This window comes from Balaenoptera physalus, assembly GCF_965194825.1.
Source record: "Balaenoptera physalus genome assembly, chromosome: 11".
NCBI classification, from domain to species: Eukaryota; Metazoa; Chordata; class Mammalia; order Artiodactyla; family Balaenopteridae; genus Balaenoptera; species Balaenoptera physalus.
The window spans coordinates 97449868-97465547 of record NC_138896.1 but is presented as its reverse complement, the minus strand read 5'-3'; the positions used below and the strand labels follow the sequence as shown (position 1 = coordinate 97465547).

General features: G+C 37.3%; 1 protein-coding gene across 8 annotated transcripts in view; it reads right to left on the bottom strand.

Annotated features, from left to right (window-relative positions):
* Positions 1-15680, bottom strand: part of CNTN4 (contactin 4) — a 928656-nt gene that overhangs the window by 418276 nt on the left and 494700 nt on the right. The window lies entirely within an intron of this gene.

The window sequence follows — 15680 nt, the reverse complement described above, 5'->3', positions numbered from 1 at the left end:
CCTCTGTAACAATCCACAAGTTCCCCCTTTAGGAAAACCAAAAAACAAACCACAGCATCAGGTATCATTTGAATTGAAGTAATTCAATTATTATAGAGTCAAGCAATTTCAGGGATGACAAAAACCTGGAAGCATGTGTCAGGAATCTTAGAGGCCTAGAGGAGGGCCTATGCAACCTGTCAGATCACCAAGGAGGGCAATGTTATAACCTGGGCCTTCTGCTTTGTATTAAACTTACAAAGTCTTGTCAATAGACCAAATGGCTGGAGTACCCACAGGGAGGACAAGAAGTCAGTCTATGAACCTGGGATGGAGAGGACTAAGGTCAAAGGCCATTAATAGAAGACAGAGAATCTAATTCATAAGCCAAGCAGTGATAATCTGCCCTGGGAAAACGAGGTGTTTTCAAAATGTTTATTTTAAAGTTAGGTGCTGTATTAGTTTGCTACGGCTGCCATAACAAAATGCCACAGACTGCATGGCTTAAACAATAGAAATTTATTTTCTTGCAGTTCAGGAGGCTGGAAGTTCAAGATCAAGGTGTGGACAGGGTTGGTTTCTGGTGAGGACTTTCTCCTAGGCTTGTAGATGACCATCTTCTCTCTGTGTCCACTCACGGCTATTTCTCTGTGCATGCATCCCTGGCACCTCTTCCTCTCCTTATGAGGACACCAGTCCTATTGCATTAGGGCTCTACCTTTATGACCTCATTTAACTTTAATCACCTCTAGAAAGATCCTGTCTCCAAACATACTTACATTAGGGTTTAGGGCTTCATTATGGAGAGGACACAATTCAATCTATGAGACGCCCATTTGGATATATTACCTTAAGATATAATTTCACTATAGCCAACGATAACTGACAAAATTAAATTATTCTAAGGTCCATAGTAGCAGTAGTTGGACTATTATTCTAACAGTTACCCTAATCTATTTGCCACATAATTGGGGAATATTTTCTCAGAAAAAAAATTATACCGTGAGTTAAAAACTTTTTGGTTTTGTCCAGTTTTAAATGGGCATGATAAAGAAAAATTATTTTGTGAGTTTTTTATAGCACTTTTTGATATGTCCAGCTCTGAATTATCACAGGGAACATGATTAGGTGGCTTTTAATAAGGCAGTTACCACTTCGTACAAATCAGACATGGAACTACAGGTTGAAGGACATTCAACTGCTTTTTAAAGATTCAGATCTGATTTCTTTCCAATTTGAAAGAATAGAGAGACTTGCTCTCATTTCACTGACACTGATAAAGGCAACTAGGGAAAAAAAAATCCCACTTCATCATTGCCTACTGATGGCAATCAGAGAAATTTGGAAATCTTCTCTCAATAGTCACTTAGATTAGAACAAAACTACATCAGATATCCACTGCATTCTATCTGGAGTGGAAAATAATCTCATGAATCAAACCTTTTAAAGTTTTTACTTTTTGTCCCAAGATCAGAGCATTGTGGAATAGCAAAGTTGGTCTCTGGAGCTAATATCCTTAAGGTGCCCTACTCTATCTCCCAAGCATGCAGCCACAGCCTTCTGGGCCTGCTATTCTGTGTTCCCGATGACTGCTTCCTACCTGCTGCCTTACAATTCCTTTCTTGTCCAAATTTTCTCTCTTCTACGCTGTTACTTTGGAAAGCAGCTGATAAACTAATTTCTGCTAAAAGGGGTACTAATCCAACTGTATTAATATGCTGAGCTTCCTCAAGACATTGGTGTTTAGGGAACCAGGGTTAACCAACGTATGGGTGAAAATTGGTGAGTTTAAGGCACACACTAGGCCAGTGTTAGACATACTGCCAGCTACAGAAGCCATTTCAGTCACCTCTAAAATTACACCATGAAGCAAATCCCTCATCAATCTGTACACAAAAATGTCACCTCCAGGATAATTCAACAGTGTCAAAAACTTGACAACTAAAACTTCTATGATTCTAAAGAGAGACATTTGATATAGAACAAAAACTAAATCAGTATCTTCAATTAAAGTTTGCAAGATGTTAATGAAACTGTTAATTAGTATTGCAATTCATAGTAAATTTATTTTAATTAGTAACCTGTGATGTATTTGTGAAAATGAAAAAAAAAAAACATGCTGGCTAATGGATACATCACTCATACGGAGGTAGACCCTGCTAGTAAAGGAAGTCCACTGTCACCCTAAAGTCACCAGATTAAAAAGATTAAACGTACTTAAGAAAAATGCCACCTTAATGAAATTATATGCTAGGAAATAAACATAACTTGTAAAAAGACTTAGTAGAATCCAAATCAGAACTAAGTATCTCCCAATTTAAAGTAAAACACATTTTTTTAAAAACGGCTGACTATGTGGAAACACTGTGAAAAGAGTTGTACAACATAAAAAAAGATGCAATATATACAGTTCTTGTCCTCAGAGGAGGGTGACCAACTTGTCCCAGCTGCCTGGAGCTTGAGTTTAGTAATGAGAGTTCTGCATCCCAGGAAACTCCTCAAACTCAGCTAAAGCAGGATGGTTAGAACCTGCCTTGACAGTATGTTTAGACCAGCAGGAAGAGGAGGCATAAACCAAATTATACTAAGTAGATGAGCAGAGTGGGGATTGAGGACCAAGTATAAACTGGATATGGACACAGCAAATACTGAGATTATAAAGGAAATGCAGATGTAATTCTGTGCATCAGCCTTGAATCACGCCCCAGTCACATGGTAACTGTGAGACGTGCTATCCAGATGTAGAAGCCCAGGCACATGCCTCCCCTCCTTATGACAGCCTTTATATCTCTAGCACCTAGTGTATTTGAGTAAAAAAGGGTAACCTAAACTCTGTAAGTTAAATGAGAGGTGGACACCACAGAAACATTACAGTTTTATTAACTAAAGATTCTCTTTAAATAATCTGGGTAATCACAAGCAAGTTTCTGGCTTTTACCCGCAGTGCAGCCACAGATGAAAACTGTAAAAAGCTGTAAATCAACGATAGTTCAATAAAAAAAAATTTACAGAAAAAAATGTAAAACGAACCAACTCCAAGACAAGACAACTCTTTCCTCTTCCCTTGCGTTATTATTCCTCTTTTAATGATAGAAAGAGTTTTATTTGATCCATTTCACTATTAGGAAAAGTAGACTGTGGAATTTTTATTTGATCCATTTTACCATTAGGAAAAGTAGAATGTGGAATTTTTTACACAGGGCAGGAGGCGCAATCATACGGAAAAAGCTTAACAGGCTCAACTATAGTAAAATTAAGTACTTCTGCTCTTCAAAAGACTCCTAATAAATAGGAAAAGGCCAGCAACAAACTACAAACTGGAAGACATATTATTTATATACACATATACATATATCTGGCAAAGAATAGTGTCCAGAACTTCTTCAAATTATGAAGAATACAAATAATCTTGAAGAAAAGTATCTAATGACTTGAATTGGCAATTCACAGAAAAAACATAAATGGCCTATAAAGAAATAAAAATAAAAATTGCAAATTAAAATCATACTGTGATACTATTTCAAACTTAGATTGTTAAATGTGCAGAAGTCTGACAATATCAAGTGTTGGCAAGAATGTGAAGGAACTGATACAATTAGACACTGCTGGTAGAAATTAAATTAGAAGAATCCTTTGAAAAACAATTTTGAATTATCTGAATTTCAAATTATCTTTACTGTGAAGGTAAAGATACTCTAGATGCAGTAATTCTTAGAGTCAGGGACAACAGGGGACATATATGGCAGGATTCATAGTGGCACTTACTGTTACTAGCAAATAAAAAGGCTATCAGTAGTAAATGGATAATAAATTGTGATACATCCATTCAGAGAAAAATGATAGAAAAGAGAAAATAAAGTAAAATGAATTACAGCTAATTGTAACGGTATGGATGAATCTTAGGAACTTAAACTGAGTGAAAAAAGGAAATCACAAATTTCGGTATGACTCCATTCACATCAAGTTTATATTTATTTGTATATATGCGTGATAAAACTGTAAAAGCAAGCAATGGACTATTAAACATAATTCAGGCTAGTGGTTACAACTGTGGGGAGGAAAGAACCCTGGGATCACAGAGAAGCATTCTGGGAATTTCAAAGACAATGGTAATGATGTTTTCCTTAAACTGTCATTAGTATCCGTTACATTGTTATTGTTTATAACTTACATATACTTTATAAGTATTCCTGTATAATGACCCAATATTTATTGAAGCTAATTTTAAAAGTAGAATATAGGTTGATTATATGATAAGCTATCATATGAGGTAGGTACCAGGATGCTCCAAATGACCAAGTCTACTCTTGTGGCATCCTGGGGTGAGGGGGCATGGGTTTTTAGGGACCTACTAAATTTTTAGAGGATGAAGATGGTGGTAGGCAGCAATTCTTATTACACACATAATTACAGTATTAAAAACAATACTGGTGATTTTGTATTAAGCACTATGTATTTATAACTGTTTTAAGTGCTCTAAGTACATTGTTTCTTTTATCCTTCACCACAACCCTATAATTTAGGTAATGTTATTATTCCCAGTTTTATAGATGAGAAAACTGAGGCTTATAAAGGTAAAATAAGATATACCCAACACCACACATCTAATAAAGTAGTAGCTAAAATTGACATCTAGGAGTTCCACTTCTAGAACCAGGACTATTAATCACAATTCAAACTGTACCTGCATAATGAAAGTAAAGGCTAATACGGGGGTAGGTTACTATTGATTAGTCTGAAAATCATGCCAAGCTCCTGGGTTAGCATCCAGGTTGCAAGGTTTGATAAGTCAAAGGTAAGGCATTACTCCCCAAATTAATTTTTATTCACGGTAGATGCTGACGTGGCAACACATATCACATTGAATATATCCAAGTACAACTTCTGCTTCCTCAGACATTAAAAAAAATTAAGCCCTTTAGAAGTCAGACCTCATCTAACATTAAAAACAATACCTACTGTAAGAGTTCATTGCTTTTTTATGTGCTATGGACCCTTTTGATACTTAAGTGAAAACTATGGGTTCTTAAAATAGTATTTTTTGGACATCAAAAGAACATATATATAGAATTACAGAGGCAGCCATTTATAATGAAATGATTATAAAATATTTTAAGCTTGTGTGATAAAATATACATTTCTAAGGTGACTATAATAACTACTAAACTTTCAAAGTAGTGAATATCATAAAAGTATTTTGAGATATTTGCAATAACTATTAACATGATATAAATAAATCAGTGACTTCTACTGGTGGTGAAGGCAGAGTAACTGATCGTAATTCCATGATCATTATCTATGTTCATAACTGAAGGGAATGCTAAATTTCAGTGAAAGGTGAATGAATACAGAATTGGGATTTTTGTTTGTTTGGCTTTGTTTTGTTTTTTTCCATCTGTGGCCGCTGGTTAAGAACCCCGGGCGTACTGTATCTTACTCTGCTTCTCCAGGCTCACCTCCCTCTGACTGACTTGGTTTTCCCAGTCAGGGAAAGTGTGCTCCTCCTTGTACTTTCATTCAGGCTGATACAGATACCATTGTTTTTCACTCTGTATCCCCAAGCCCTATGATGTATCCAAGCTACTGTGCTACTGCGGTAGTTCCCATGCTTGCTCTTTCACCAGGGAGCAGTTCTATGATTCATCATTCACGCCACACAGCCCTCTCTCCTAAATAGGAGTTTGACAAAAGGCAGAGCACTTTGGGAGCCAGCATTCATCATGCTTGTTTGTTCAAACCTGATTTATGTTTACCTCTCCCCTGACCTCCCCTGCCCCCCTTCTGTCTAGATTCCGGTAGGAAGCTCCACAGTAACAGCTAAATATCATCCCAAAGCCTTGGTACAATGGCCACGTGGTGGAGGAGGATTAATAGCACACACCACCAGAATATCTGTGCACTGATCCATAAAACTCAGAAATGATTGTGGAGCTTCAAGATGAGGAGTTAAAATGACAAAAATATATGGACCATGAATGGGTAAAACAAGGAGGTAGGAAATCAGGAAAGAAAACATGAGAATAAAAATGGAAATAAAAGAGGATTAATCTCAAAAAAGGATTTTTCAAGAAGCTAATGTTCAAAAAAAAAAAAGCAGCTAATATTCAGTATTTACAGACACACCAGATTATCATCCTTGAATGAGGTGAATATGAAGGGATTTCATCATATTTGGGTTAGCAGAGAAATATCTTTCTACAACCTTTGCATCATTTCTTAAGGTGAAAGAAAATTTGCCTTCCAAAACACAGCATGGATCTTTAATTTCATCCACTCCTTTACAGGTAATTCTTTGATAGCTATAGAAAAATTACTAGGTATAAATACAGAATTGATATTGGGTAAGAAAAAGAACACAGATATGTGTCCCCATTGTCCTCTTCGGACCTACTTTTCACACTAGGAGATTCAATCCTTAAGAGCACTTGTTTTGGAGTCAGAGTGCACTGGGCTCAAATCCTAGCTTTTCCATTCCGGCTGTGTGATCTAGGGTGAGATATCGACCTTTCTGAGCTTCTGTTACTGAATCTATAAATGGATATAGTAATACTCTCTCTTTTATGGTTATTGTGGAATAGGCGCTCTTAAGATAACATATGTAAGGGATTTCTCAGAAGGTGTGTTACATATTAACACATTCAATAAACAATAATAATTATATTAAGTACTACTATTCCTCCATAATTGCTCACATGTTCCAGGTTTTTCAGCAGTCTTCCTCTATTGCAAAACATACTTGTCCTACATCTACACTACTCTATACCTCAGAATCAGAATTGATGACTTTCCCAATATAATAAACTATACTAACTGAATGCCCTTCAAAAGAAAGATAAATTTTTGAAATCATTACCCCTCTGTGATGCCCATGACAGGTCATTCAACATCTGCGTAAAGACTCTTAGTTATCAGAACTCATCTCAACGAATCTTTATTGAGCAACAATTACTTTAGCCACTGCCAGTCCTGTAACTTGTGTGATTTTGTTAAAAGGGTTACATCACATTTACTGCGGCTAAGTGTCTCCTGGTACCACCCCGGCAAAGTGATGTCCTTATCTTCTGTCTAATGAGGACTACATTTACAGCTCAGATTCCCATCTACAAGTTACTCTTTTCTACCAAAAGGTAACAAATATAAAAATCCCCTCCTCTAGCCACAGTGAGTATAGAACACACCATAAAAAGCAGAACCTTGAAACAGCAAAGCAAAAGGCCGACGTGCAGATCAAGAGTGGACTTAGAGAAAGGGGGTATTTTCTAACAGTTAGGACAGAAATGAAACAAAGTGCCTCAGCACTCTCTCTGACAAAGGATCCCTTAATGAGAACTTCATGTGCTTGAATACGCAGCGAGCCTGCGATTTTACAGAGCAGGACACGAGCCTCGATATCCAGATGTGACATGACAGCATGTAATGGGCTGGAGCAAGTCCCGTGCAGGGCATGGAAAGGGAGCCAGAGAGGACATCACCCTTCTGGAGAAGTCTAAAATGAAGCTGACTAGGATTCATTCTCGTGGCCAGAGCCACTTAAGGTTTTCACTGGTACTTTTGTAAAAGCAGAATGTATCATAATGCAGTGAAAAAATTCCTTATAACTATACAAGTTAAATGCATGTAAACTGTATTTGGCTTTCATTCCATGAGGTTCATTAAGTCCTTCTCCACTTATACTTTTTTGCGTTTTTAATAAAATACAAGTTAAGAACAATCCAGGTATTTTCACAGATCGTTACTGAAATAGGGTGACACACATCTGAGAATTATAACCAAAATTCCGGCAGCACAGACTATTCCTTTCCAGAATTTTCTTAGGCAGACTCAGTCCAGTCCCGATTCCTCATGTTGGACTTTTTTTTTTTTTTTAACTTTTTGGCCACACCGCGTGGCACGTGGGATCTTAGTTCCCCAACCGGGGATCGAACCCGTGCCCCCTGCAGTGGAAGCCTGGAGTCTTCACCGCTGGACGGCCAGAGAAGTCCCCCTCATGTTGTACTTTTATATACATTGAAGATGATGAGCAGGAGGAGAATGGGCACTGCTGACATTTACTGAGAACGTTCTATGTGTCTGACAAGATGTCAATATTTTTGCAGGAGTTTTCCCATGTAATCTAATCTTCCCAACAACCTTATATGGCAGACACAGTTTTTATTATTTCATTTTATAAAGATTGAACTTATGTTTCAGTGAGGTCCAGTACTGACCCAAGTTCAAATATATACTTTCTAGAACCAGATATCAAGTCTTTCTTTTTATGTTTAGGTTCGTTTCTCTTAAAACACAGAGTCTTCTTTTGTTAAACATCCAGGAAAGGGGTCTAAAAGATAAAATCACACCTAACCAAACAATTTTTAACAGAGGTGCTCTGGAGTTTGAATGTCTTGTTTCAAAGGAGGGATAATGATATGGGGTTATTACAGAGGCTAGTGATGTGTCTATTTTGTCTGCAAGTGAGGGTTTCAGATTTCCTAAAATCCTATTAATCCCATACAAGGACTTTCTTGTGTAAACAGATTTTTCACTTAAATCCAAGCAATTATAAAGGATTAAATCCAACTTGTAGCAACATTTACTGAATCTTTTATCAGCATATTAAAGGTATAGGGTTATTATTTCACCCCACAAGTCCTATAACTTAGATTTCCATGTACTCTTGATAAATTAATAAAAATTGTAAATTCAAAACCACTTTCTGCATCACTAGAGTAGCTCAGCTAGAGTTGTATTAAGCGAAAAGTCAAATATGATTTTATATAGTACGGTGTTGCCCTGCTTTCAATTACTCAATCTTAGTACAACCAAATGAGTGACGGGCTTACAATTTTCAAAGCTCCCCAGGGACTGGGAAAGATTACAAGTCACTGCTTGAGTACACATTTGGAGCAGAGCGATACTCTTATACTAGAAAAAAGAAAACATTATACTCTTATTTATATTAGAAAAAAAAACAACAAAAAACACCAGGTACAGAAACAAGAGCATAGTTTCTATCAAAGAACAAGAGATTCCAAAATTGAAAGGGTTAAAGCTATCAGCTCTGAGTACTTCTGGGAAAATGAAGGCATAACAAATGCTCTGCACTGTCTTGTGGCCAGAAAAGCTATAAGCAGTCACAGCCCTGGTAGACTATGTTATGTTATTAACATGTCTGATCAATACAAAAAACATTTCAAGGAAAAAGTGTTTGTTCCCTCATATTCTTCATCAGCACATAAAAAGCCTTCTCTGTAAGGATATAAAAAGAGTCATGAAATAAAGTGTGTGATCCCTAGAACTAGATTCAATATGACTTGCCCTTTTTCATTACTAAACCAAATAGTTCTTCTGATGTCAACCATTTTACAACTGTGACCCAATGACCACACTTGGTCTCTAATAAGCAATTGTGAATGACTTTAAGAAATAATAGAAGCAGAAAATCAAGGTAGACACAGATGCTGCACATGTTTTCCCCGTAGGTGAAGAGTGGAATGTTCTTTATCTATTCCTCAAGCTATTTGTTTGAAAATACTTACTCCCCATGTAGTTCCTATGTTGCATCTGTGCCTATGAATCAATACATATTGCTACTAGGGGAAGCCCCATATTGGTATTTTTAGTCAACTACAGCTGGTAGCAAGAGCCCAAGAATAGCATGTCACCTGTATTATCCTATTTGATCTTGATGACAACTCTTTGGGGGATATATAATATTATCTCTTCCTTTATACTTTATTTCTGCACATATTGAACATGTACTTCTGAGGTGACAGAGAGTATCCTCAACGACACTGGAGATACAAAGATAAGAAGATGTGGTCCCTACTGTTAAGGTCTCTATTGTTATGGAAAGATAGTGAACAGAAACTCCCAGGCAATGTGATGTGGTCACCATGTTGCTATTATGAAGACATAAAAGAGAGGCACCAGGACAGCCAAGGAATTCCTTCTCTATTTTATTGATAACAAGTTCAAAGCTAAGTTCAAGTTGAAGTTCAAACCTAAATAATTTCCCAAGTTCATGCAATTATGTTAGAAGAATTATCATTTCTAACCCAAATCTCCAAATTCCAAATTTACTATTCTTCATACTACACTAGGTGGCCAATGTGTCTGAGAATATCTTACAATTTTAAAAGAACTATTTCAGAGCAAACTCATATTTATTATTAGATTGGGACTATCACATGAAACTTTTTTAGGTCTTCCTGATGTTAAACAATTGAAGCCATATGATATGAGCAATGGTGATAATTTGCATTGCCACTTACTATTTGGGGCACCATGAGCAAACTAATTTCTCTGTGACTTACTTTCCTAGTTTGTGGAATGGGGCCAATAGAAATGCCTATTCCACAAGTTGTTGTAAAAATTAGATGAAGAAAAATATATTTCTAGCTTAAAATGTACCTGAAACATAGAAAGTGTTATGATTTTTATTATGATTATGATTTTTATTTGATACTTCTATTTGGCATACCACAATCTAGCTCTTGAAAATTTCAAATAATTTCATGTGAATGTGTTCAATGTGACACATATTTTTGATATGCACACTTATCTAAATTTCAAGTAAAAATGTTTGTCCATTTCCTAAGCAACTCTTTGAAAATGACACCATCTCTGCAAAGAGATTATAACTGAGAAGAAATAAGAACATTATCGTTAGGGAAAGAACATTTGTATTCCTCAGATTAACCATGAGAGAATGATCCCTAAAAAGAAATAAGGGCATTGTGAAGAACTAGGATTTTTAATTTTTGCCAAATAATGTAATTACAGAAGAATCTGTATTACTTAAATACTATTTAAGGAATAATTAATCCCAATCCTTGATTCCTCCTGTCTAGAATCCTGTTTTCGATGTTAGTTTTAGCCAACTCATGGAAATACTTTAGAAGAAAGGCATACCAATCCTTTTATAGGTCATTTCTAAAGGCTAGGTACATCCCAGCTTCCCCTGCAAGCTAAATTCAACACCACCATGGATAAATTTGTCCAAACTTTAAAATTTCATCTTTCCTAAATATACTTTGGTGATGATTGTACAACCCTATACATTTACTAAAAAAAATTAAATTTTACACTTAAAAAAGTGAATTTAATGGTATGTAAATTATGCTTCAATACGGATGCTTTAAAAACTCACTTATTCTTTCAGCGGGTTTTTTAAAATTATTTTTTGCATGTGGAATTTAGTCAGCACTCTAAGTATATTATTTTTTGAATGAAATAGTTCAGGAACTTCATTCTGTTGTCTTAATCCAAGAGAAATATCAACAATTTAGTTTTTAAAAGGGCTGTTAAAAATGTAGTGTTTAAAGACACAAACCCCTTTACCTCCCTCAAAATAGATAGAGGACTTAAAGATGTACAGATGTGAAAATGATCTGGGGCAATTTAGACACAAACATTAAAGATTCTTTCATATCATCACTGACACCTGCAAGGTTTAATTAAGCTGAAAGTCACCGACTTCTGCTCAAAATGCTGACTACTGACTTGTTAATTGGTTGCTTTTCTCATTGATTAACAACTTATGCAATACCCTGTTATAAACGGCTGTAATGCCTGCCTTGTTTCAGAGCTTAATTAATATGATATAGACTATTTAACAATTGTGTCCTTGTTTGATTTATGAAGCAAAAGCGGAGTATTTTATTGCTAACTCCAAACAGTCACGTACAAAAACACATTTTCAAAGCAAGCCAAAGCTGATACTATAAAACTTTCTTTACCTTTTAGGGAAACTTTGATGAAATGAGCCGTCACTGCTTGTTATGAACCATCCATTAATTTCTCAGAAATCATGTTGTCAACAAATTTTCAAGACAAATGTTTCAATAAATAAGTACCCATCAGTTTTCAGTCATCCAAATTATACTTTGCAATGCACTGTGGAATTAATTAAAATAACTGTGTGGGCACTTCTCTGCTTTTTTATATGCAGATGACTCCCAAATCTCTATCGCCAGACCTAGTTTCTTCCTGGAACTCTAGGCTGTTGTACCCAACTGCTTACTTGGTATCTCTACCAGGATGTCCGACAGGCACATCTGAATTAATAGGGCCAAAAGAGAACTCCCGAGGCTTCCCATCACCTTTCCTCAACAATCTCGCTTCCTACCCACCTCAATAGAAAACAATTCCTCCCTCTACTCTGTAGCTTAAGCCAAACATCTAGAGAGTAATCCTTTCTCTCATTTCCCTACTTCCCACGACATCCCAAATCTGTACATATTTTGTACATTTCACTGCTACCACCTTGGTCTTATCCACCGACATCTGTCACCTGGGCAACAACCTCCCAACTGTACATTTAAAAAAACATTGAAGTGTAGTTGATGTACAGTATTATATAAGTTACAGGTGTATAATATAGTGATTCACAATTTTAAAAGGTATACTCCATTTATAGTTATTATAAAATATTGGCTATATTCTCTGCATTGTACAATATATCCTGTAGCTTATTTTATACACAATAGTCTGTACCTCTTAATCCCCTAGCTGTACTTTGATTGCTTCCCTATGATACTGTCCCCACGCCATCCAGTATGTGCTCGTCACTTCTCAACATGGAACTTTCCAATGGCTTCCCAACGTGCTTGGAATAAATACCTTTTTATATTTGATTACACAATTCCCCATGATCTGGCCCCTGTGGTCCTCTCTGACCTCATCTCCCTCTCTCCCTCTGCTCCCTGCATTTTAAGTGCATTCTCACCTACAGGTCTTGGCACTAGCTATTCCCAGTGTTTAGCCAGCATCTCCTTGGACTTTCACACGCAGGCTCCTTCTTTTCATTTTCTTTTCATTTAGATTTCAGCTTAAGTGCCACTTCCTCAGAGAGAACTTACTTGACACACCAAAACAGCCACCCATTTGACTGTTATCAGAGCACTTTTCACCATGTAACTTTTTACTGTTTTTTTTTTTTCCAGTTCACATATTTGCTTATTTTTTTCTTTCCACAATAGAATGTAAACTCTGTAAGAACGGGAACCTAAACTGTCTCATTCTGTCCTCTATCCACAATGGTTAGAACAGTGGCCAGCATACAGAAGGTACAGTATTTTTTCTTTTTTTTGGTTGAATAGCTAGGTGTCTAGATAGATTTGGTGAGGTTTATTCAATGTAGAGTTACTCTACACTGGCTTTCTTTCCAAAAAGAAAAACATGTAAGTTGCTGATCAAACTTTTTTTAACAGCAAACTTGGTTCTCTATTCATCCTTAAGGAGAATGCTTATCATACACCCAGGAAGGATAAAGGGTAAACTTAGGCAGATCTTGATACTACATTTGAGTTCTCACCTTATGTGTGCATTATATTCTAACACCACTCTTAAGGCAAAAGTCTTGAGTCACAATTATCCCCACAAAACGCCTTTTTATTGCCCATGAAGTACAGTGGGCAATAAAGTCTTGAGTATACCACTTTGTAAAGTAGTATGAATGTAAAAATGTGAAATAAAATCAGTGCTTTACAACACATTAGTGAATAAATATGTGGTAGAACTCATTTGCCTACTTGACCACTGTTTACTCCCGTTCCTCCTTCTGACAGAATCTAATGGTTGGCCTTATGCATTAGGGAATAAGGGCCCGCTCCCAAGCCAGTGACTGAATTATGGATGATCTAAGCAAATCATCATGGTATCATTTTCCTTGCCAGGGACTCGTTTGGGTGTGTGATGCAATTTTGGCCAAGAAGAAGTGAGGAGAAACAGGCTGGAGGAGTGTCTGGGGGAAGGTATCATCACTAATAAAATATAAGAGAAGAAACAGAATGTTTTCCACTGGACCTGGAGTCTCCGTCTGAGCTTAGAACTACGGCAGCAATCTGAAAGGAAACTAAGTGGTCATTCTCAGAATGGCACAGCAAAATAACAGAGGGAAAAACCCCAAATCCTTATGCCACTGCACTATTAATCTGCAGCTACCGGCTTCTGTTATAATATGCAAAATATATTTTAACTATATTTTATTTTTAAACATATGCTCATGGGCAGCACCCTAACATGCTTCCTTTAGTCATGCATGAAATGAAATGGGATCTACTGAGTCACCAGCTGATTCGTTTCTCCCATCTCAAGGTCACTCAGGTTAGCACTCTTTGTGTCAAAAAGTGTAAGAAATTGCTCACGTTATTTAAATTGCTATTTCTCTCATCCTTCCCTTTCATTTTAAGTTTGTATAGCTGAATTTGACTAAATTAAATGTCTCCATCTTGGGTTACTACTCTATTTCCATCTGTAATAAAGGTATCATAAAGTACATGTTGATTTCTTTGAAGAGTAAGAAATAAGAAATGTAGCTTATCACATGAAATCCCTAATTCAAATAACCCAGAAGATATCTTTTATCTGCATCACTCTACCAGACTGAAAGCCACATCTTCCTCACTAAATTCCCTTAGCAATAATAACATTCTCCAGATTGGTTCAAGATGGTGGAGTAGAAGGACGTGCTCTTACTCCCTCTTACAAGAACATCAGAATCACAACTTACTGCTGAACAATCATTGACAGGAAGACACTGGAACTCACCAAAAAAGATACCCCACATCTGAAGACAAAGGAGAAGCCACAAAGAGATGGTAGGAGGGGCGCAATCACAATAAAATCAAATCCCCTAACTGCTGGGTGGGTACTCGCAAACTGGAGAACATTTATACCACAAAAGTCCACCCACTGGAGGGAAGGTTCTGAGCCCCACGTCAGGCTTCCCAATCTGGGGGTCCAGCAACAGGAGGAGGAATTCCTAGAGAATCAGACTTTAAAGGCTAGCGGGATTTGATGGCAGGACTTCGACAGGACTGGGGGAAACAGAGACTCCACTCTTGGAGGGCACACACAAAGTAGTGTGCTCATCGGGACGCAGGGGAAGGAGCAGTGACACCATAGGAGACTGAACCAGACCTACCTGCTACTGTTGGAGGGTCTCATTGAGAGGTGGGGGGTGGCTGTGTGTCACCGTGGGGACAAGGACACTGGCAGCAGAAGTTCTGGGAAGTACTCCTTAGCGTGAGCCCTCCCAGAGTCTGCCATTAGCCCCACCAAAGAGCCTGGGTTGGCTCGAGTGTTGGGTTGCCTCAGGCCAAACAACCAACAGGGAGGGAACCCAGCCCCACTAATCAGCAGACAAGTGGATTAAAGTTTTACTGAGCTCTGCCCACCAAAGCAACAGCCAGCTCTACCCACCATCAGTCCCTCCCATCAGGAAACCTGCACAAGCCTCTTAGATAGCCTCATCCACTAGAGGGCAGACAGCAGAAGTAAGAAGAACTACAATCCTGCAGCCTGTGGAACAAAAACCACATTCAGAGAAAGAGAGATAAGATGAAAAGGCAGAGGGCTATGTACCAGATAAAGGAACAAGACAAAACCCCAGAAAAAAAACTAAATGAAGTGGAGATAGGCAACCTTCCAGAAAAAGAATTCAGAATAATGATAGTGAAGATGATCCAGGACCTCGGAAAAAGAATAGAGGCAAAGATCGAGAAGATGCAAGAAATGTTTAACAAAGATCTAGAAGAATTAAAGAAAAAACAAACAGAGATGAACAACACACTAACTGAAATGAAAAATACACTAGAAGGAATCAATAGCAGAACAACTGAGGCAGAACAGATAAGTGACCTGGAAGACAGAATGGTGGCATTCACTGCTGCGGAACAGAATAAAGAAAAAAGAATGAAAAGAAATGAAGACAGTCT